Below are 23,530 nucleotides of genomic sequence, written 5' to 3' on the forward strand. Positions count from 1 at the left end.
GAATTCAACCATAAAGTTAGCAGTTGACAAAACATCAAAAATTACAGGAATTGGAACTGTCCTTATAACAGTACCTAACGGAAATAAGACAATTAAACTTTCGCTCAAAAATGTGTTATGTGTTCCGGAATTAAAATGTAATTTGCTGTCAACATCTAAAGCTACAGAAAATAATCGTTCAGTGATTTTTACTGAACGACATGCTAGAATAATAGAACCAAATGGATCTATACTAGTGCAGGCTATTCGTCATGATGATCTTTATTATATACATCCAAGCACTGAAACAGCTGCAATAGCACAGGTAAGTGATTTTGTAAAGTGGCATCTTAAATTAGGTCATTTAAATGAGTCTGATAACATGGTTAGAAATTTAAATTTTAATAACACTGAATCTCTAAAAGACTGCAAAGTCTGTATCCGAGGTAAACAAACTGCGCAACCTTTTCAAAAAGAATCAAAATTTCAAAGTGATGAATTACTGAACTTGATTCACTCAGATTTGTGTGGACCTATGAGAGTCCCATCCCATGCTGGTTCGCGTTATTTTGTTACTTTCATAGACGACAAATCGCGTTATGTCGAAGTCAGTTTTCTTAAAACTAAAGATGAAGTGAAAAATGCATTCATTAAATACAAAGCTGCGGTCGAAAATCGTCTAGGAAAGAAAATGAAAATCGTTCGGACTGATAACGGTCTCGAATATCGCGGAGAAGAATTTAATAAATATATTCAAGAATGCGGGATTAAACGAGAATTCTCTCCACCAATGACTCCTCAACAGAATTCGAGAGCTGAACGCATGAACCGCACTTTAACTGAAATGGCCAGATCTTTGTTACTACAAAGTGATCTTTCCCAATCCTTTTGGGCTGAAGCCTTGAACTGTGCTGTTTATATTCGTAATCGTTGCCCGAATTGAAGCCTGGGAGTAAACAAAACACCTTATGAGTTATTTTTTGGCATCAAGCCAACTGTATCTCACTTCAAAGTATTCGGACAGAAATGTTTTGGACTTAGTAAAAGGTCTAAAGGGAAATTCGATCCTCGTTCAGAAGAACATATATTTGTAGGATACTCAAATGAATCGAAAGCATACAGGCTGTGGAATAAAAATTCCAGAAAAATCGTTATAAGCCGAGATGTTAGATTCATTGATGAATTTCAAAACTCTACTAATTATAATAAAGATTTAGAAGTTTTATTTCTCGAAAATATTCCTGGTAAAAAGAAGGAAGAACCTCTGAATATAAAGCAAATATCGGCTGATGAAATAACAGAAGACCCCTCAAATATGGCAGAAGCATCTGCTGAATCATCTGATAATGAAGATTCTGATTCCGAAGCAATACCTGAAATGCAGATTAAAAGAGGGCCAGGTCGTCTAAAGAAAGTCAAGACTGGGAAGCCAGGAAGACCAAAAAAGGAGTACCACAATATAAACATAGAAAAGGAAGAAGCACAAATTGCTGAAGAAGATACAAATCCGACATTAGAAGAAACATTAAATAGAAGTTATGCTGAAGAATGGCATAAGGCTATGCAAATTGAGTATGAAGCACTTGTTAAAAATGGTGCATGGAAATTAGTAAAGCGACCACAGAGCAAAAAGGTAATAGGATGTCGCTGGGCTTATAGAACGAAATATAATGCATATGGAACAGTTCAAAAGAGAAAAGCTCGATTGGTTGCTAGAGGATTTGCACAGGATCCTGGAATTGATTTTAATGAAACCTTTGCTCCAGTAGCCAGAGCAAGTTCTATAAGAACTGTGATTGCATACAGTGCTGAACAAGATCTTATGTTATAACAACTTGATTTTGTTATGGCTTATGTTAACGGAGATTTAAAAGAAGACATTTTCATGGAACAAGCTAAAGGTTTTGAAGACCAAAATAATCCTGATTATGTTTATGCTTTGCAAAAGTCTCTTTATGGTTTGAAGCAAAGTGGACGACAGTTGTATGAAAAATTAGACAAAAAACACAAAAACTATGGATTACAACCATTACAATCAGATAAGTGTGTATACAGGATGAAAACATCTCAAGGTTAGTTAATTCTAATTTTATATGTTGATGACTTAATAATAGCAACAAATAGCTGTCATTTATATGCTGAACGTAAAGGTTATCTTTCTAAAGAATTTCATGTTAAAGATTTAGGCAAACTTCATTGTTGTCTTGGAATAGAATTTAATCAAGATGTAAATAATAATTCTATTAGTTTATCTCAGCAGAAATATGTTGATAATATTCTACGAAGGTTTAATATGCAAGATGCCAAACCAGTAGCAACTCCTTTAGATCCTAGTGTAAAGTTAAGTAAAGAAATGTGTCCTTCTGAAACCGAAAAGGAAGAAATGAACAATGCACCTTATCGCCGTCTAATTGGTTCGCTTATGTATCTTTCTGTGTTTACTAGGCCGGATATTACATATGTTGTCAGTCACCTGAGCCAATTTAATAACAATCCTGGAAAACTACACTGGTTGGCTGCAAAGCGCGTTCTTCGATACTTAAAACGAACTAAAAATTATTGTTTAAAGTTTCGAAAGACAGGAAAAGCACTTATTGGATATACCGATGCCGACTGGGCGTCTGATGTTAATACTAGAAAATCGTATACAGGTTACCTATTCAAGCTAGCTGGAAATCCGATAACATGGGAATCACGAAAGCAACAAACTGTTGCATTATCAAGTACTGAAGCAGAGTACATGAGTCTTTCAGAAAGTGCCAAAGAAGCAGTTTATTTACGTCGTTTTCTTAAAGAATTAAATTTTACTGCTGATTATCCAACCATTATATATTGTGATAATCAAGGTGCACAGAAGCTTATGAAAAATGCTGTTTATCACTCCCGCACTAAACACATAGATATTAGACATCATTTCATTCGTGAAATTTATGAAAGAAATGAAATAGACGTTAAATATGTGCCAACAGAGAAAATGCCTGCTGATGTACTGACAAAAACAGTGACTGCTTCGAAACATTCTAAGTGCTGTAAATTCATTGGAATAACTGTAAATGATTAATGTTTATATTTTTTTCAGCCGCCAAACGTCGAAAGGGGGATTGTTGTATCATAAATTTTAATACGACGTTTAGCTTAAGAGAGCTTCTCCTGACGCATGCGCCGTTCGCGTTTATCCGCGCGGTAAATGATGACGTAACTGTTTATTACGTATGTATGTATATGTATACCATTCTCACGTCTTCGCCTTTTTTCTCTGCTGTACTCAACTATGTTTAAGTTAATCTCTGTCATTAAAAATATTCATTGATATTACAATCTATTTAGGCCCATTTATTTCTTCACAAACTCTATTGGTGGAACACAGAAAAAAACTTATTTAACACTCAAAATGGCGACATACAAACCAGAAGTGAAAACGCATTCTAACACTTTAAAGAATAAAATAAGTACTTTCTTCGTGCGAGAGCCACACATGGCTCTCGAGCTTGCGTTTCTAACATTGCCGTTACCATGCACCTTGAAGTTTATTTATTTTAAATTGCAAGATTTTAATAACAATATTTAAAGCTATTATAATATTTGAAAATACATAAAGATAAGACAATACAGAGAAAGGAAAAAAAAACGAAAACATTTCGACTCATTATTTTTATATTATAAACATTCATTTTCCTTGCTTTGCCAGCGACGCTGTAATTTCATTTGTTACTTATTTAAAATTTTCACATTAAAATTAGAAATTAAAGTTAGTGACCTAAACCTGCAATAGTACATTACAATGCAAGGGAAAAAATTGAAATTTTCGCTCACGCGTGTGTCAGATTTCCGTAATTCTTATGGGGTCCAACAAAAGTTTTTCAAATATTACGGGGTCCTGGAGGTTGAGAAAAATCTCAGTGATAAAAAGGGGTCGCGACTGAAAAAAATTTTAAGAAACCTTTGTTAAAGAGATATCCAATAGCTCTCGTGTCGTATCGGGTCTTCATCTTCCTCCGTCGCCAAGCTGACTCGCTCTTGTGCAAAACTGTGAATCACTTCAAAACGGGCCTGGAGATCTTTGGTGCATTCCTCATCCGATGAAGGCACATCCGGAGGGCTACCAAACAAGAGATCAGGAGGTAGACTAATGTAACGACCGAAGAGCATCTGAGATGCGGAATAGTCACTAGTCTCGCATTTCTCTTCAACCGTAGTATTCCCTAATTCCGTTTAAATATTCGTAGTTATACATATTTCGTCAGCTTTCTGAGAATGGTCTTTCAGACAAGGCATCTGCGTTTCCAGGTGAGGATCTTCTAATGATGGGTAATCATGTCCTCTGATACTGAAAGCAGTTTGTTGATTTTGAAATCCAAGGAAAAATTGTTTTTCGTTGAAAAGTGCAATCAAACTATGCAAGGATCTGTAATATCTGCCATATTTGCCGTGTGATAATAGGAGGCATTTCCAAACGTGATGTTCACGTTTAACTTCCGATCTATGTGGATTTTATCACCAGACGCAGTGTGGAGGGTAACACAGCATGGCGTCCAAATGGGTTTATTTTTAAATTGTTGAGCTAAATCTCTCTTAATGACGGTAACATTAGCTCCTGTGTCAATGACCATATTTCAAGGAGCTCCATCCATATGTCCATTGATGGATAGTTCATTACTGTTGCCAGAAATCTTGAGCGCTTTAAAACGTAAGATTTGCACTATCGTTGGAAAGCCGCTCCGCGATATGGTCATTGACCCGCTTTCATTTCTCTTTAAAAGCTTTCATCTCTCCTTGGCAGCGTTCATCTTTTCTTGAAATACAGCAAAAGCAACCACGAGCTGTCAATTGTTTTTCTATCGCTTTTGTTATTGGCATTCAATCTCACATCTGACACCAAAAAGTGTCGCTTGCATACAGGTTCGTAACAGATTGAATACAGAAGTCCATGTGTGTCAATGCATTCTTCAGAATCCTCACTTTACAGTTGCACAAGTTAACAGCCATTTCCCTCGGATATCACGAATTGTGGTGCATGAAATCGTCACAAAACTCTTCTGTTTATCAGAAAATTGTCAGCCAGTTGTGTGCCCAAGAACCTGACACCGCAACAACAAATGAAACGCATGGCAGCAGCATTGACCTTTCTCTAGCGATACTACGATGACGGTAACAAGTTCCGCAACAAAATCGTTACAGGTGATGAGATGTGGAATGCTCACTTCACCACAGGAAATTAGAAACTGTCAATCAATTGGGGTCACAGGGGATCCCCGTGCCAGGACGAACTTCCAGCAGACACTATACACACGGAAAATGATGTTCACTGTATTCTGGGACAAGAAAGGCGTTCTGCTCATTAACTTCTTGTCGAGTGGTGCTACGGTCAAAATTCAGAACAAATGGTTTGGAGTGATCAGTGCTGGTGTTGTGTTGTACCCCCACAACATCTGACGCATACGGTGAATTCCATAGGTGTCTGATCCTCCATCCTATAGCTCCCATCTTGCTTTGAAGTAATTCCACTTGTTCTTGCATTTGAAGACTTTCCGATCCGGGCATCACTTTACCACAAGAGAAATGTTGCAGGCAACTATGACAGGCTGCCTTCCTTTTCTGGCGGCAGACTTCTATGAGACTGGACTGGATATACTTAACCGACGATATGACAATTGGTACAGTTCCGATGCTTGTTATGCTGAGAAGTAGCTAAAATATAGCTGTATCTTTGGTAGTAGGTCTTTAAAAGTCATAGTGCTTTGTTTTTTTATGGTGTGCGGGAACTGATTTTTCAGGTGACCCTAGTATTGTTTAAATAATCATCATCTAAATCAGAATCTAACCCATTGAAATCATCATCTAAATATAAATCGCCAAAATCCAATTAAATTCATCCGCTAAATTTAAATCAGCATCTAAGTCAGCTAAATAATCATAACTATCCAAATGACATCATCATTTCAAACCATCATATATATATCATCATCATCATCATCATCATTAAATACATCTCCAAATTAAGATAAATCATCATCGTTCAAATCAACTAAAAAAATCAGTATAATCTAAATCTTCATCATCAAGAACATCAATCATTCTCATTTGATCAGTATCTTCATCATCTAAACCATGTAAATGATCATCTAAATTACTATCAAAATCACCAGAATATAGATTATAAAATTATCACCAGATAAATCAAAATCATCATCTTAATCATTTAAATTATCCCTATCATCCAAAACATATCCTCAGTTTAAACCGTCGGATATATCATCGTCACTAACCTCATCGTCGAGATAGATAAATTATAATCCTACAGTTCACCTAGTTCACCTAAATAGAAAGCTATGTAACCCAAATCATCTTCTTCTTCCATCGTCATTTAACCATCGTCTTCACTGCCGAAGCCCTATAAACTATTCTATAAAGCACTATCATATCAGCTATAAAATTGTCATCAGTCAAATCTATATCATCATCAAAATCATCTAAATATTCCTCACCACACAAAACACATCATCATATTAAACCATCGTATCATTATCACCATCTTCAGAATAAAATAAACCAACATCACACAACTCACATCATCATTCCATACTAATCAAATTAATCTATATATCATCTACACCATCATCATTCAAGTCGTCAAATAAAAAAAATCACCTAAATAAAAAGTACTATCACCTAAAGTTGTATTACCATCATACTCAATTAATCATATTCTTCATCACTATAACATATAATCATGATAACTTAAATAAAAGTCATCAGCAGTTAGTGTAAATCCTCATTCTTAAAATAGCAATTAAATTATTTAAATCATCATCATTTAAATCAAGATTTTTTGGGTGTTTCGCTAGTATAACATCAAAACGAGCCAGTTTCATTTAGGTACAGACATGTACAGTTAAAAGTGTTGGAGCTTCATTAAAGATTGCACAGGTATAGCTCCCAATCACTAACCGAATAGAGCACGGACGGAAGGCCACAAGAAGAATAAACCTGCTGATAGTTCTTTAAAGAGAGATTTAGAAGTTAGTTTTTAAGTGAGGAGGACAAAAAGGGAGAACGGTTAATAGAAGAAATGAAGAAAACTAGAAAAAGGGTCATTAGAAGGTAGTAATAATATTGAGGAAATGAGGGAAATCTAATAAAACAAGTTTTACATCAAGCTTGTATAGAATACTAGCAGCTTCGCTGCCAGCCTTCGCCTGGCTTTTAAATGTACCGGAAAAATGGCTGAAAGAAAGAAAAAACGTTAAATTTAACAACAGCGTAGAATTTTACTCTGCAGACCAACTTCATAAAAAAAGTTATTACGTATAACAAAATTACAATGAAATAAGCAATATCCCTTAATACAAATATTAATTATCCTAATAAAAAAATTAACCAACTTCCCTTTGCAAAATCTTAAGAACTCAAATGGTATAAAGAAGGTTAAGAACTTTGTTTCCAAAAAAAAAAAAATCACTCAAAACTTTTCAGTATCTTAAAAACAGTGAAATGAGCAATAAATAACACAAAAGAATACAAAAAACAAAAACATTCTGTAGATCAAAGTATAATTAACGATATTTTATCTTATATTTTCAAGAGAAAAAAATTACAATGAAATAAGCTATATCCCTTAATGCAAATGAATATTATCCTAATAAAAAATTAACCAACTTTCCGTTGAAGAAAAAAAACTCTGAAATGCAAAACATTTCAATATCTTCTAAACAGTGAAATAAACAAAAAATAATATAAAAACAACTCAAAAAACATAAAATTCCGCGCAGAATTTTACTCTACAGAACAACTTTATCAAAAAAATCAATAAAAAGCTATTATATATATATATATATATATATATATATAAATGACAATGCAATATGCCAATCTCTTAAAAAAGTGACATAAGAAATACGATGAAAAATTGTTGTCAAACCCCATATTTCTAAAAGAATGAAACTATTCAAAATGATGCGATTTCATCAAAAATCTATCAACAACAATAAGACAGGAAAATTGTTGCCAAAATCACATTTTTAAAGATGTGAGATGTGCGAAGTGTACTCGGAAGCGTCATTTAAAAATTTTTTAAAAGTACAAAATATTGTCAGTTTTCCAAAATTACTTTTGTAAAAGCAGTCGCATGAATGAAAGTTTAACGTGTCCAAAAATCAAAGAAAAATAAACTGTACATTTTTAAAAATAAATTTATTCGCATTTAAACAAGAAATTTATTAGAACAAGAAATTTATTTTAAGTTCGTAAAATAACTAAGTGCTTATGTTTCATGACGATTTGAAAATGGAATGTGTAGAGTAAAATCTCGCTTTCCTATAGCCCATTATGTCTCAAAATGACGCGATTTCGTCACAAAACATAAAATAAAAAAATAAAAAAAATTCGAATTCGAATTACGAAAAAATCGGTTCGAGGTGCACTGGCTCTTGTCTAGATACACCTATGTAGCAAATTTTGTAGCCGTGTGTCTATTAGCTTACGCGCAGCGCGAACGAAAGAAACACAGACAACACACAGACAGACTCTTTCTTTTATTATATGTAGAGATATCATATGGCAAATTTGGAATAATTCTTAAAATAGAAGAAAAAATATATGTAGAATAATACATCAAGTATACAATAACACATAATGTGCCATTATAACAAAATTTTGAATTTTCCAAATTTGGAATAAAATGTAAAACATAGAATATATCATGACAAATACAAAATAATACTTAAAATATGGGAAATAAAATATAGCATAATACATAAAGTATATAATAGTACATAATATATCATATAATAAAATTATAATTTTGAATAAAGTGCTAAAGTATAGGATAATATATGATATATCATATAATAAAATTAATAAAATAGAAGTATAACATGTAGAAGAGAATAAAATTGTATTTAAAGTTCATGATTACAAATAGTTTTCAGTATTCATTAGGCAGAATTCATGAGTCATTAAAGTCTTCATGATTACAGAGATCATAAAAAGTTCCTCGTTTAAGTTCATATATTTTAAATGACTCATACAATATTCATAGCTCATTTTTGTCATGACACAGCAAATCAATATCATGACTCACCTTTTCAGTTCTAGTTTACTCTGACGACTCAGTTTTTATATTTCATTCTGTTTATTATGGATTTTGTAAGGCGTTTTTTATTAGGATCAGTACAAATAAGTATTTGTGACAAAGATTGATAATTATCTTAAAATTCTACAAGGGTGAAAATTGAATATTTTGTTATATTTCGTCTGTTGTAGATGGGGTTACTCAGCATAGATTTAATCCAATTGTGTTAAGTTTTGGTGAGTTTGTTTCATATAAGAATGAAGATGTTGAAGTTTGATGATCGTTCTTTTGAATGATATATTAATATTTCTGGGTGCGCGAATATGAAAAGTTTTTTCGAGAGGACATGAGAAAAGATAGTGATCACTGTCTCCTTTCTAGCCGCATATACAGAACTCATTGTATATTAAGTTTCTTTGATGAAAATAAACAGGATATGGCCCAAGGCCAGTAATATAACATGTTAAAAAGGATTTTGTACTCTTGGTGTCAGTATTGCAATAGGGGTAGAACTAGTAATTTCGTCGCCCTGTAGATACGTTATTCCATTTTTCTTGGCATATTTGGGTAATTTGTTCTTTTATGGAGAGTCGAAGATAAGATTTGGGAAATTTCGTATATAGAAAATTGCTTTCATGATTAGGAACAACTTCTTTGCAAGTTTGTCGAATGTTTCGTTAACGGCATTTCTACTATGGCCTCTTATCCATGATATATGAATTTTTAAATTATCTGTTTTTTTAGAGAGATTATTGATGTCATGAGCAATGAAAGACTGATTTTCTGGGTTAGAGATAGCATAGATGGCAGATTGACTGTCAGTAATAATATTTAATTCTATAATTAAATACTTCAATTGAATTGTTTTTAGTTTTAGTTTTTATTGCTGTTTTTATTTTTGGGTGTGATACAGCAGGAGATGTCTATTGTAAGGAGCAGGGCACATTTCGTAATCCAATACGGTTTTGTTGTAAATAATATTATGGCGAAGTTGATATATTGTAGAATAAATTGCTTCTTCAATGGATTCCTCATGGAGTACAGTAGTTCCAGCTAAGATATTAAGAGCAGTATTGGAGGTAGTTCCAAAGCCTCTGGTAATATTATGCATAAATTGTTGTTGTGTTGAGGTAAGAATGTTTTCTTTTCTTGTGGTTATAGGGAATGTCCAGATGGCAGAGCCGTAGGTAATCATTTTGGTTATTACTGTACAATATAGTAATTTGGTGATATGGCGATTTAAATCCCAGGTTGTGCCATGCACATGTCGAAGATTTTAACTTAAAAATACGAATTTTAAAATCTTTGAGATATTCGATAAAATTTTGTTTTGATGTATTATAATTTCCTAGGTATTTGATTGATTTAGTATGCTTGATTTTTTTCGCCATTTATTTTAACAGAAAGTTGCTTAGTAAGATTTTATCCGGGTTTATGATTTGCATGATTCTAGATTTGGAGGATTAAATTTCAAGTTTAATTTTCTTGCATTCTTGCTGGAATATGGCTATTATTTCTTGACAATTTCTTCGAAGGATTAAATGGGACCTTCCACTAATAACAAATGCGACATCATCGGCGAAAGCAGTAATTTTAGCAAAAGGAAGCCAGGCACTTTTTATAATTTTATTAAATGTAATATTCCATAATTCTGCGCTCATACATTCGCCTTGTGAACATCCACGAACTTGTTTTCTTCTGATTAAAGTATTATTATATAAAATGAGACTATGGCGATTATCAAGGAAATTATTAATAATTTGATAGATATTATAAGGACATTCAATATTTCTAAGTGCTTCTTTAATTGAAGGCCGCCAGAATGAATCAAAGGCTGATTTAAGATCTAAGCTGATTATTGCGGAGTGTAGGTTATTGATTTTATTAACATCGATTTGATTTAGGACTGCACTGGTTGCATGAATGGTAGATTTTTGCTGCCTAAATCCATACTGATTTTCCTTGATGAATTTTTGATGGTGAAAATGGTATTCAAGTCTTCCTATAATACAACGTTCAAGAATTTCTCCAAGAGCTTGAAGAAGATTAATTGGCCGATAGGAATTAGGATTATTAGGAGCTTTTTTCTTTTTGAGGAAGAGTGTGATTTGTCCTGCTTTTAAGCAGTCTTGAAAATACCAAGTTGAAGACATTTATTGCAGATTAGAATTAGCTTACGATTAGTTTTATGTATAATTTGATAGCAGATTCTATCTGGTCCAGGAGCATTTTTGTTAATGTATTTTTTAATAATTCGATTGAGTTTCATGGATGTAAATGGGATATCATTTTCGTGGAAGTAGATTAAAACAAATTAATCTTTGTTCAGTTGAATCATCATATATGCTTTCGTTTGGTAGAATAACATCTAGGATGTTTTCTAAAGTGATCTTCGTAACATTTTTATTATTATTTCCCGTATTAGTGACTGTAAGTTGCGTTGGGTGGAAGATTTTTTTGGTTTCAATTTTGTACAATGAGCCATACGTATCCTGGTTGTTTGAACAATAGTTGCACCATGCTTAACGTTTTGCATATATTATTTGCTTTTTATATGAGGCTCGTTTTTTGTATTTTTGAAGTAGGTTGAGTCGTTCTTCATCAGTTTGCGATGATTTGAGTTTTCTTCGTAATGCTCGTGTTTTGTGTGTTTCTTTGCAGAGTTCTTTCGTCACCAGTTGATTTTTATAATGGGAATTGATGATCTTTTGAAGAAGGTACGTTCTTAGGTATCTTGAAACTTTCTGATAAGTTCCTTGGTAATATTATTAAGTTCTGTTTTTGTTGTACACAGAATAATAGAATTTAGAAAGTCATTTGAAATTGGATTGAAATTTTGTTGAAATTTCTTTTCTTTGTTATTATTGATTTTAAATCTTGTAATTGCAGTAAAGGACGTATATTCAGTTATATCAAAAGAGATTATTCTTATCAGATTCGGTGTTCATCTAGTATTGATCTGTTGTTAATTTTATTATCAAGATCTGTTGTAGAAATAAGAAGATCAGTCCAATCTTTATCCCCATTAAGTACTATGGGAGTTAAAGTCTCCATTAATAACATGCGGACTATTATTATTGTTGTAAGATTTCATTAATATGGATAAGGTTTGATTTGGATTTTTTACGGATATATATAGATACTAGTAATAAGAAGCTGAGATGCATTAGTATTGATTGAAATTGTGATTATATCTCGAGTATTAATCATTATTGTAGAATTCCATTTATTGTTTGGAATGAATATGGCTACGAGGAGATAAAACACTAGTTGAAGCATGACGTTGAATAATTGTCCAGTTATTTGGAATTCTTCCTACTTTGCTAGTGATGCAATAAGGTTCTTGTGTTATAATAAAATCTGCCAGATAATCTACTTGATACTGATTTAGTTGGTCGGTGGCGGTCTTTACTCTTTGAAGATTTATTTTGAGAAAGCGGATGACAGCATTATTTTGATCATTCAGTTTAAATAAAGGTCGGAAATATTATGTTTCTTGCGCTATAATTTGAATCAGTTCATCAGAGTTGACATTTTTTGGAATATTATGAATTGTGCATTTTGGTATTCTGGCTTCAGGAAATTTTATGTTAACTATATCTTTTGCAACTGTTTTGGCAATGAGATTATAGCTGATTTTTTTCTATATCTTCTGGATTATGACAGTGTATTGCAAGGCCCCCTTGAAGAAGGGTGTTTAGTTTTTTGACGTTGATATTTAATGTTTGCAGTGGTATTATTTGCAGTGGTATATGATTTATTTGTTCTACTTTTCTTTTCCGGGTCTTGCTTCGTTTGGTCATTAAATCAATCGTTCTACAGTCGTTATCGAGTTCTGGCTCTTTTCGCAGTTCAACCGGTTTCCTTTTCGGGTTTGACAGTTCTTTTCTGGTTCCAGCTTGTTTTTCAGATTTGGATTCTTTTCCGTTTTTTGCTTCTTTTCCAGGTATTGCGTCTTTTCTGACTCGTCTATATTTTCCAGTTCTGGCATCTTTTCCGGCTCTTGCTTCGTTTCCTGTATTTGTATTTTATCCAGTTTCTTCTTCTTTTTCAGTTCTTCTTTGTTTTTTATTTTTTGCATTTTTTCCAGTTCCTTTTTCTTTTTCAGTTCTTCTTTGTTTTTTAGTTTTTGCATTTTTCCCAGTTTCTTCTGAATTTTCAGTTCTTCTTTGTTTACTTGTTTTTGTATCTCTTCCAGTTCTTTCTCCATTTTTAGTTCTTCTTTCTTTTCTAGTTTTTGTATCTCTTCCCTTTTTTTTTTCTTTTTCAGTTCTTCTTTCTTTTCTAGTTTTTGAATCCATTCCAGAGTTTGCTTCTTTTTCAGTTCTTGCTTCTTTCTAGTTTCTGTTGCTTTTCCAGTTTTTGTTTGTTTTTCAGTTCTTCCTTTTCCAGTTTTTGCTTCTTTTTCTGCTCTTGTTTCATTTTCAGTTCTTGCTTATTTTCAAGTTTTTGCTTCTTTTTCAGTTCTTGCATATTTTCCAATTCTTGTATCTTTTCCGGTTCTTGCTTCTTTTCTCGTTTTTGTATCTTTTCTAGCTTTTGCTTCTTTTTCAGTTCTTGCTTCTTTTCTCGTTTTTGTGTCAATTCCAGTTTTTTCTTGTTTTTCAGTTCTTGCTTCTTTTCCAGTTTCTCCTTCTTTTCCTGTTCTTCCTTTTTATTCAGGTCTTGATTCTTTTTCAGTTCTGGCATCTTTTCCTGTTCTCGCTTCTTTTCTAGTTCTTTCTCGTTTTCCAGTTTTTGCTCCTTTTCATGATCACAAGGAGGGTTTTCCAATCTACAAGATAATAAGTATATCCTTATTTCAGTAGTAAGTTCAGTTGTTCCCTGTAATTTCTTTTGTCTGTTCCATTAAATTTATTGAAGGAAAATTTGCTAAGTCTTACGAAATGTATTTCCTAAATCCTAAGCGAATTAAGCCTTTCTGAGCGTTTCGGCTACAATTTAATGGCTTTTAAAATGTAATGTTTGAATATTGACAGCTGCCTATACTGAAATATTTTCTCCATAGTCCTCGAAAAAAGAAGAATTAAAGTTCCAGGAGATTTTACAATGAAGGCCACACATTTCTTATTTGAAGGGCAAGAGAAAAAAAAAGATATTTTCGGATGGGAATATGTAGCATTTTAAACACTATGTTTGTAAATTTCTTGATATAGTAGCAATACTTGAGTCATAAGTAATTATGCACATATATGAGAGAGACGACGACGACGAAAAATGAAATGGCAAAACATGGCCAAAAACACTTTCCTGGCCGGTACAAACAACAAAAAACACAAGAAAGAACGGACACCAGTTATGCTTAGCACAAGAGAAATTAAAAAATAGGAACAAAATTAGACACTTATGGACCTCAAAGAAGGTCTTTGAAATAACGACTTGCACCCTGATGCAGGTATCACATCTCTCGCACATCGAACATAAGATATTCTGGAAAATACCGTACACACCCAGGCCTTTCCCAGCAGCTGCCACGATATGTGCCACAAGTTCCTGTTGGACTTCTAACAGGGGTTTCGTGCACTAATGTGTTGACGTACCATAGAGGAAGTGATAATGCAAGTGAGGGCTCATGATCTTGCTGAACAATGCACTGGACTACCCCTATGAAACCCATGTTTAGGATACTTTCCGAAGGAACTTTCGAATACTTTCTTTGATGACGATCCAATGTTTTTGTTCTTATTTTTTAGTTTCCGCCGCGCTAAGAATAATAAACAAATATCTTTACACTGTTCGTAACCTATTTTTCTTGTGTTGTCTCTCGACACTATGGCGCTAGGAAAGCGTTTCCGACAATGCATTGCAATAAACGATTATATATATATATATATATATATATACCATTAGTAGATGGTGAATGTCGACATTTACCGGTGTAAGTCAGAAATAAGAGTATTTGAAAATATTTGGGACATACAACAAGCGACTATGTGAATGTTGACATTCACCGGTGAAAGTCGACATTCTCCAGATTTCGGTGTTTCACCGTAACATACATACGATAAACGTATATATATATATAGATATATATGTATATGTGTGTGTGTGTGAATTAATGTTAGGAATTCTGATCGCACATGCTGATCTATAATACAGAGCAAATTTGGCAGATGAATAAGATAAAATATTCAGATATATTTCAATTCACATTTGCGTACCCAATTCATTTGAAATTCTAAACTTACCTATTTTTAGAATATTTATAATTCACTTATTGTTGGAATAGGAAGAAAGTAGCACGACGCCATGTCAGCGGTGACAGAGGTAGAAAAAATGTGCATAGTTCGACAATATTGTGGTTTAGTAAGAGAAAAATTTGATTCAGAAAATTTTATATTCCCACTTAGCTAAGTCATCATCTTTATGTAAAAATCATGTGATGGGGATATATATATCTACATAAACATATATTTTAATTAATTAATTTTTATTTTTTAATTTGCTATTAATTCAAAATCATTGAATATTATATATTAAAAAAATAATTGCTATGAAAAGTTAGAATCTCGAAATTTTTATTATGTTTGATGAGTACATTCTCAAAACTCGAGCTAAATAATATCATTAATCTCTGTAAATCTAGAAATATATAGTCTAACAGAAAGAGGTGGAGAGAACAATTTATATTAGATTTGTTCCGAATAGAGTATGGGATGAATTTCAGTGTTTACGTAATTTGTTTTACATATATATATATATATGCATATTATTTATAAACATTAAGTCCTTTTTGTCTTTGTTACTCCAATTATATCAACTATTTGACATTTACTTCCAATTCACAAATTTTACAAGCTGGCCGTTTAAACACGTGTATTTTGTATATTAGCTTTCTGTTTAGATATTTCATTAGTTAATGCAATAAAGTTTCCTCGTAATCAAAAGATATTACAATAAATTTGAATTCTTCACAATGTAATTTTCCAACTTAAACATTTATAATCTATTTTTGTAATGGAGGAATGAAAAAAACATTAAGCATTATAAATCTGAAAACGTATTATTTTCCAGACCAGCGTTTTTGTCAAAAAATTATTAAATGTATAATTAAACTGGACCTGAAACATTATGTTTTGTTTTATTATTTTTTCCGAAAAGACTTACGTCTCCGACACGTATTGCAATCTTAAACACTGGGGATCCAATTCTTCTAGTAATTGTTTGCTGTAGTATATTTCTGCTTCTCCTTCTTCTTCTTCAAATACACGTCGATAATTATTTTTGCTGAAATATTTTTATTTTATTACATATATATGTTCATATATTTGAATTAATTAATTTAATAAATGATTACTTATACGTGTTTTGTCAAAAGTAGTAAGTTACAGTTTGCGAGCATTTTTACAGATTGTCAAAGATTTTTAAACGCTCTATGTTCCACGAAGAAAATATCTTTACTTATTCAAAATCTTTAAAAAACAATAAATATGAAAATGAATATTCGTCTTATTAGCCTAAATTCCATTATGAGGATATACAGGTATAATAGGAAATGAAGCTGCTGGCACCAGCAGCTCAGGATGCCATATTAAAAGGTCTGATTGACATCTATCATCTCAAATCAAACCTTGCAATGAGGAAAAAAAATTTCCAAACACGTTTTGATAAAATAAGAAACAGGATGGGACGAGGCAGATACAAGAAGATTGCTCTAAGGTTACCTCCCGCAAGTATACCTATAAAGAATAAATTTTTCTCTCGAATTAGATTGGCAACAAGTTATGGAAAGTTCCCATTTTATTTCTAGAGATCCTTAAGAAGAACGTAAAATGCGAGCGCGAAAAACCTGCAAATCTAGCAAAACCTAAGCTTTATAAATGGCACTCTCCCTTACTTTCCCTCCTTAGAAAAAATAACCAGGATTTGCATCCAAAATTCCAGGGAAACCTTTTTCTACAATATGAAGTGTGTGTCTGCACTTCAACAATTTATGAAATATATTATTGAAAGTGAAGGAACTGTGATTATAAGTATCTAATCATAATACAAAAGTGAATAAGCATATATTTAAGAACAAGAAAATTTTTTAAACGGTGGCTTCCGTTGACCAGGCTGATCAAATTTCCAGTCGAGCGCAATTGATCAATGTTTGGGATCTCAACCTGATGGCTGCGTATGCTAAGTCGATGACTGATCAATCATTTAGACAATTTCCGCACAGGATTAAAAATTGCCTTCCTACAGACTTCTTCACTTAACGGGCCATGCGTTCAAAACACAGATTTACACGTTAACTGAAATGTATAAAAAATTAACGAAAACCAAAGAAATATTTAAACGCACAATATCTCTTCGGATCTTCCTATGTTCCTGATTATTACATCTGCTGAAAACACTTTAAAACGTTTAAATTCAATTACATTTCATTGAAGTGATCTATTAATTGTTTAACAGTTTCCTGCTGTTGACATCAATAAATTTATGATGTTTGGTATTTCATTTGTTTCCAGCAACACCTAGTCTCCTTTGCAAAGAAAATTAATATTAACTTTTGTAATTAAGAAATGATTTAGATGAAAAATTAAATTGGACTGGAGATAATGTCTCGGTTGTTTTCGTTAAAAGAAGTTGGTGCTCTCCTAATTCAAAAAAAAAATATCTCCATATATATACATAACATACACGTAATTAATTTACACACTAAAAAAGGTATTCTACACATGGTATCTTCAAATGGGTAGATACGATAGCTGGAAAACAAGTGTCGGACAAAAGCGGAGCGGCAAAGAGCGATTTGTTGTACTGATACTTCCGTTTATATAATTCTTGTTATTCGATGCATGTAGTTTGTTGAAATTCATGTTACAAATTGCTTTATTCTCTGATGTAAAAGGAATTATCCCAAATTTTATTCAGAAGATTTAAATAACGGTTTCGATCACAATACGCGGCAGTTACTAGTAAAATATCTGGATCAGTGACTTTTTGACGTTATTTAAAACGCTTAATTACAGGGTCGTAGTACAATTCCCAACCGGCCCCAACCCCAGGGGTATAGCGATATACAAAGTTACGTGATCGAAGATTCTTTGGAAATAATCGCTGTCATCGAATGACATGCATATTCTATTTAAGTAATCATAGTCATCAGCTTTTAATATTCGTTGCAAATAATCATTGTCATCGAATAATCATTGTAAAGAATCATTCTCATCGGATAATCATTGAAAATAATCTTTGTCGTTACATAAAGGGGCATAGTAGCTGATGTATAAAGAATTGTACTCAAATTCTCATCAAAACAATCGAATATGTATTGCAATTTATCATATGATCATTATTTACAGCAAGGATTCTTAAATGTTTTCGACCTGCGGCTCCTAATGACGCCGAGGAAAACTTGCGCAAATGTGACAAAAAGAATATTTAAAAATACAATAAAAGCTTGAAACCTAGAAAAAATGTCTGAATTTAATTTCCTTTTATTTAAATAAAGCTTAATATTTTTAAAGGAAATTGAATATTGTAAACAGGAATCAACAATATAAATATCTGTGGATATTTGCCTCTTTGCTTTTTTCTTCGTAACATCATATCTCCGGAACGGGGAATTTGAGTTTGGAAGGAAGTACCCTCGGATTTCAAAAATTCTTGGTAAAACCTTTCGACTATTGTTATCTTCCTACGACTATCACTCGAGATATTATATAAAATTTCGGAAAACGCTAATTTTTCGGATTATTTTTTCCAAGTGGCCGAAGACTAGCGCACTGGACATCAAAATGCTTTACTTGGAAAAATGTTGGCCCTTCTCACTTTCAAATCGTAGAGTTTAAGAGAAATTTTTAAGTTAAAAAAAATATGAAATAAATAGTATTGCCAAACGTGAAACTTATTGCTATTATTATTTACGGTTACATTCTGAAGTTGAAGAAAGCACGTTATTCCATATAACGTCATTGTATGTCGAAAATCTTTCGTTAATATCAGTATTTTAAATGAATAGCTGCTTTTGGCAACTTTTATGTTTCACCTTTAGATACGTGACACGATATGCTATCGCTACGTTAATTCCTTTATTGAAATTTTGAAAATTTGTTATATTGAAATAAATTTAAATCATAAACTCTAATGTATTACCTGAAGTGTCAAAGGTCTTTGTTTCCTGAGTTGGCAAGAAAACTTTATTTACGAATCGCTGGTTGCTTGGAAAGAATGATAACATTTTCTTCATAATGAAATGTTTCTATGCATTTTATGCTATTCTAAATTTATTTATAAAAATTTAATTTCCTTTATTGTATGCATACTTACTGAGTAGAAGTTTAAACATCTGTAGGTATTTAACGTATCTTATATGCAATGTTACTTTACTACAGTTACATATTTTTTTTTTCAATTTACTAAAATGTCTGAACGCAAGAAGAGAGCACAAATGGTACAGCGAGCTACAGAAAAATGAAGTAAAAAACACTAGGAGACTTAGCAGGCAAGTACAATAAAACATGCGAGCTTAAAAAATGAATGAAGATACAAGTAGAAACTCAGCAGGCAAGCATAGTGACAAGAAAGCTTACGCATTCAAGAAACTGAAGAAGAAACGAATAGGAGTTCCAGCAGACAAGCAGCAACTCAAGAAACTTCGCGTGCTCAAACTGTATCAGAAACTAGTAGAACACACAAAAGACATTCAGAAAACCAAGAAACACTGCCTGTTCCGGAAAGGGAACATGCGCTATCGTCTTCGTCCAGCATTTGTTTGCACTGCCCCCAGCAGTCGTCTCGAGCACAATATGTATTTATAAGTGTGTCTTTTGTTCAAGTTATTTCCGTCAGCGGGGCTACCTGGCCGATATGCTAACTACCCAGTGGACCGGCTGCCTCGCTGTCGGTGGAAAGAAAGAAAGAAAGAAGGGAAACGGAGGCCCATTAGGCAAGTAGATCGTCAACAGACCATGCGCGATGAAGAGAAGTTGTTGCAAGTAAATGAAGGATACAAGACTCTCCGCGTCATCGTCAGATTCGACACGAAATACCAGAACAGCTCAAGAACCTGTATAAACAACTCAAGACGCTGCAGTTTACGGACAATTTTGGTTCGAAGAGGCAGAGCGTATACGAGAAAACAAGCTTCGCATGAACGCATCAAGACATACACGTAGTACTTTTCACAATGCAGGAAGTTTACTTTGAGCAACACACTGTATACATAGAGCTCGTAGACATATATAGTAAAGATTTTGCTTTGGCAATAGCCCTCTGGTAAAATGTATGAAGTTTATATTCGCATCTTACAATACCTGAACGAAATTTTTCTATTTACTTCTTCATTTACTATTGTCTTAAATTTTTTATCAGTAATCCTGTCTATATATTATAGATATCAAAATCAGAAAAATTTAATTAATTATCTTTAAATGTATCTAAGTAATGAATACTTCGCCCCTGTTCATACCGAAACAACACGATGTAATTGTAGATAGCTAGAAAGTAAAATGTATTCAGCAGACTGTGCAGCAAGCGACATCTATAAATGGTGATAACACAATAATGTTATATAATGTTATATACTGGCAGAGTTTTAAAATAAGAACATATATATCAGTGCAAAACAATATCTTAATTTCTGTCTTTTCATGCATAAGAGTTCAGCATTCGGAAAATTATATTATCGTAAATGGTTTAGCAAAAATAACTTGATAAATGCATAAGCTTGGTATGAATCCGAATTACGCCAAGACTACCCGTCAATGGTTGTTTTGAACACGCCCTTAATGTATATATATAACCCTTAAAAAACGTAAAGTCAGTGAATCTACTATCCGAATGTGTCTTTATATCTTGAGTATTTAAGAAATAAGAAATGCATTTAGCTATCTGGATAAAGCTAACGCTATTGCCTGAATAACAAAGTTTATTTAACATTTGATATAACCAACTTCATATACATCTTGAAATAAAACATAAATTTCTTAATAAGATACTAAAAATTGCAGAAAAAATACAAAAATAATGGAATTTCTAATAACACTACAAGTAACATACCGAGAAATAAATTGCGCGGCAAAACTGATGCAATCTACAATATGTAAACCAAAAAAATTATGTACAGCTATAGAAATGCAATAGAATGAGAAATGAAACTATCATGAGATTTATAATGAAAAATTTACCATAAACTATTGATATATATTAGTAAATATATACTTTTAATACTATTCATTTAAATACGCTGAAACTTTCAGAATATTCATTACTTACGAACGCTTTTTCATCCATCGAAGCATAGCACAAGCCATTCTCAATTCAGTGCTGGTGCACGTCAATAAAATAAGGATAAATCCAAATTTTTACAAAAAATCAATCGCCTTGACTCGTTTCTCAGAAAACGTATATCTACAAATGCAGTATTAATATATCACATCAATATAATTCGGGATCATAAAATCTCCAAACAACGCATTAAACGCAAAAAATCGCATTAAGGCAGAATGAAGAATTTTCACTCTTACAATGGCTTTTACAACAATATAAAATAGAATCTAATTTCTAAACTAAGTGTTCATTGTTACACCATATTTCATTCTTGGGGAATCTTTCATGGTTGTTCGGTAATTCTAACTGTTAACTTGTTTAAATAGAATTATGATTTCATATATGCACAGACTTATATATGTATATATTAATACGTATCTGTAGTAACATACATCATCTTATTATATGTAGGCGTATAATTCTAAATTAATTATACTAGTCAACATAATTTATATATTGATAGCATCAGACTTTTAAAATTATTTATTACTACCTGCTTGCTAACGATTATATAATTAAGTACAGTGGTACCTCGACATACGAGTTTAATTCGTTTCGTAACCTTGCTCGTATGTCAAATTGCTCGTATCTCAAAGCAATTTTCCCCATTGAAATTAATCGAAATGACATTAATCCGTTCCAGATCCCAAAACACGACCTCAGTTGTTTGTTAAGTGTTTTTAAATAAGAATCAAAAACAAGAAGAAACATTTATTTATAAATAACAAATACATATTCTATAAAAACATAATTAAAAGAAAAAGTGAAGTGCCTACGGAAGAGCTTAATTTTTGTCACTGGTCTTCGCTTTTTTCGTCATGCTCTGCTCATTTCCACCCGCAGATCGTTTAAAAAAACTGTCCAAGGAGGTTTGTTTCTTCCTCCGTGTCAAGGATGCACGACTAGTTGCAACTTTTTCGTGGTGAATTTTATCCACGAACTCTACAACTTTCTCCCACATTCCCAAGACCTGTTTTATATCTCTTGTAGGGATAACCTCCTCCATCTCTGGCTCCTCTTCAAAACTAATTTTTCGTTAACCCAACGTATGCTGCTGCAAATACAGATCGTGTGACTCCTCGGTTGTCAGCTCCTGAGACTTTTGTTCGATGAGTTCGTTCACATCTCTCCCATCCACCTCCAGACTCATGGATTTTCCCAGAGAAACAAGCTCCTCTACCAATGACACTTTGGGTTCCAATCCTTCGAAGGCCCTTTCAGCAACAGCCTCAGGCCACAGCTTCTTCCATGCAGTGGTTAAGGTCCTTGTTGTAACACCCAGCCAGGCCTGATCAATAATTCTTATGCATATCACGATCTTAAAGTGGCCTTTCCAGAACTCTCGAAGGGTAAGGTTTGTGTTCTCCGTCACCTAAAAGCAGCGGTAAAAAATGTGCTTGGTGTACAATTTCTTAAATTTAGAAATCATCTGCTGATCCATGGTCTGCAGGATAGGAGTGGTGTTGGGTGGTAGGTAGGGAACTTTTATAAACTTGAACTCTTCGAGTAAATCATCTTCGAGATTTGGTGGCTGAGTAGGGGCATTGTCGAGGAAGAGAAGAGCTTGCATGGGTAGGTCGTTTTTCTATGGGTATTTTTAACAGAAGGGCCAAACATCAGGTTTATCCACTCCGCAAAGAATTCCCTGGTGACACACGCCTTCGGATTTGTCCTCCACATAACTGGCAGTTTTTCTTTTGAAATATTATATGACTTAAAGCCTCTGGGATTTTCCGAATGGTATACTAGCAGAGGCTTGATTTTACGGTCGCCAATCGCATTGGCGCAAATTGCTAGAGTTAATCTATCCTTCATGGGTTTGTGACTTGGCATCGTCTTCTCCTCTGCCGTTATGTAAGTTCTATTCGGCATCCTTTTCCAGAAAATATCTCGTCACAGTTGAAGACTTGCTGGGGGGATGTATCCTTTGGCTACTATCAGTTCGGAAAGCATTTTGATGTAAACCTCAGCTGCCTTCACATCCGAACTTGCTGCCTCACCATGCCTGACGACGGAGTGAATGCCGGTCCTTTTCCTAAAGATGTCAAACCAGCCCCGACTGGCTTTAAACGAGTCTTCCGATTCCTCGTTTGTAGAAGTGTGTGGGATCTTCTTTAGCAAATAACCGTAAATCGCTCGTGCCTTCTCACATATGATGCTTTATGTTAAGGTTCCTCCTTGAAGCTGCTTCTCTCTCACCCACCCCATCAGTAGTTTTTCCAT

This window comes from Stegodyphus dumicola, chromosome 11 (genome assembly GCF_044657685.1).
Source record: "Stegodyphus dumicola isolate Sdum_Otavi_A_Nest chromosome 11, ASM4465768v1".
Taxonomy (NCBI): domain Eukaryota; kingdom Metazoa; phylum Arthropoda; class Arachnida; order Araneae; family Eresidae; genus Stegodyphus; species Stegodyphus dumicola.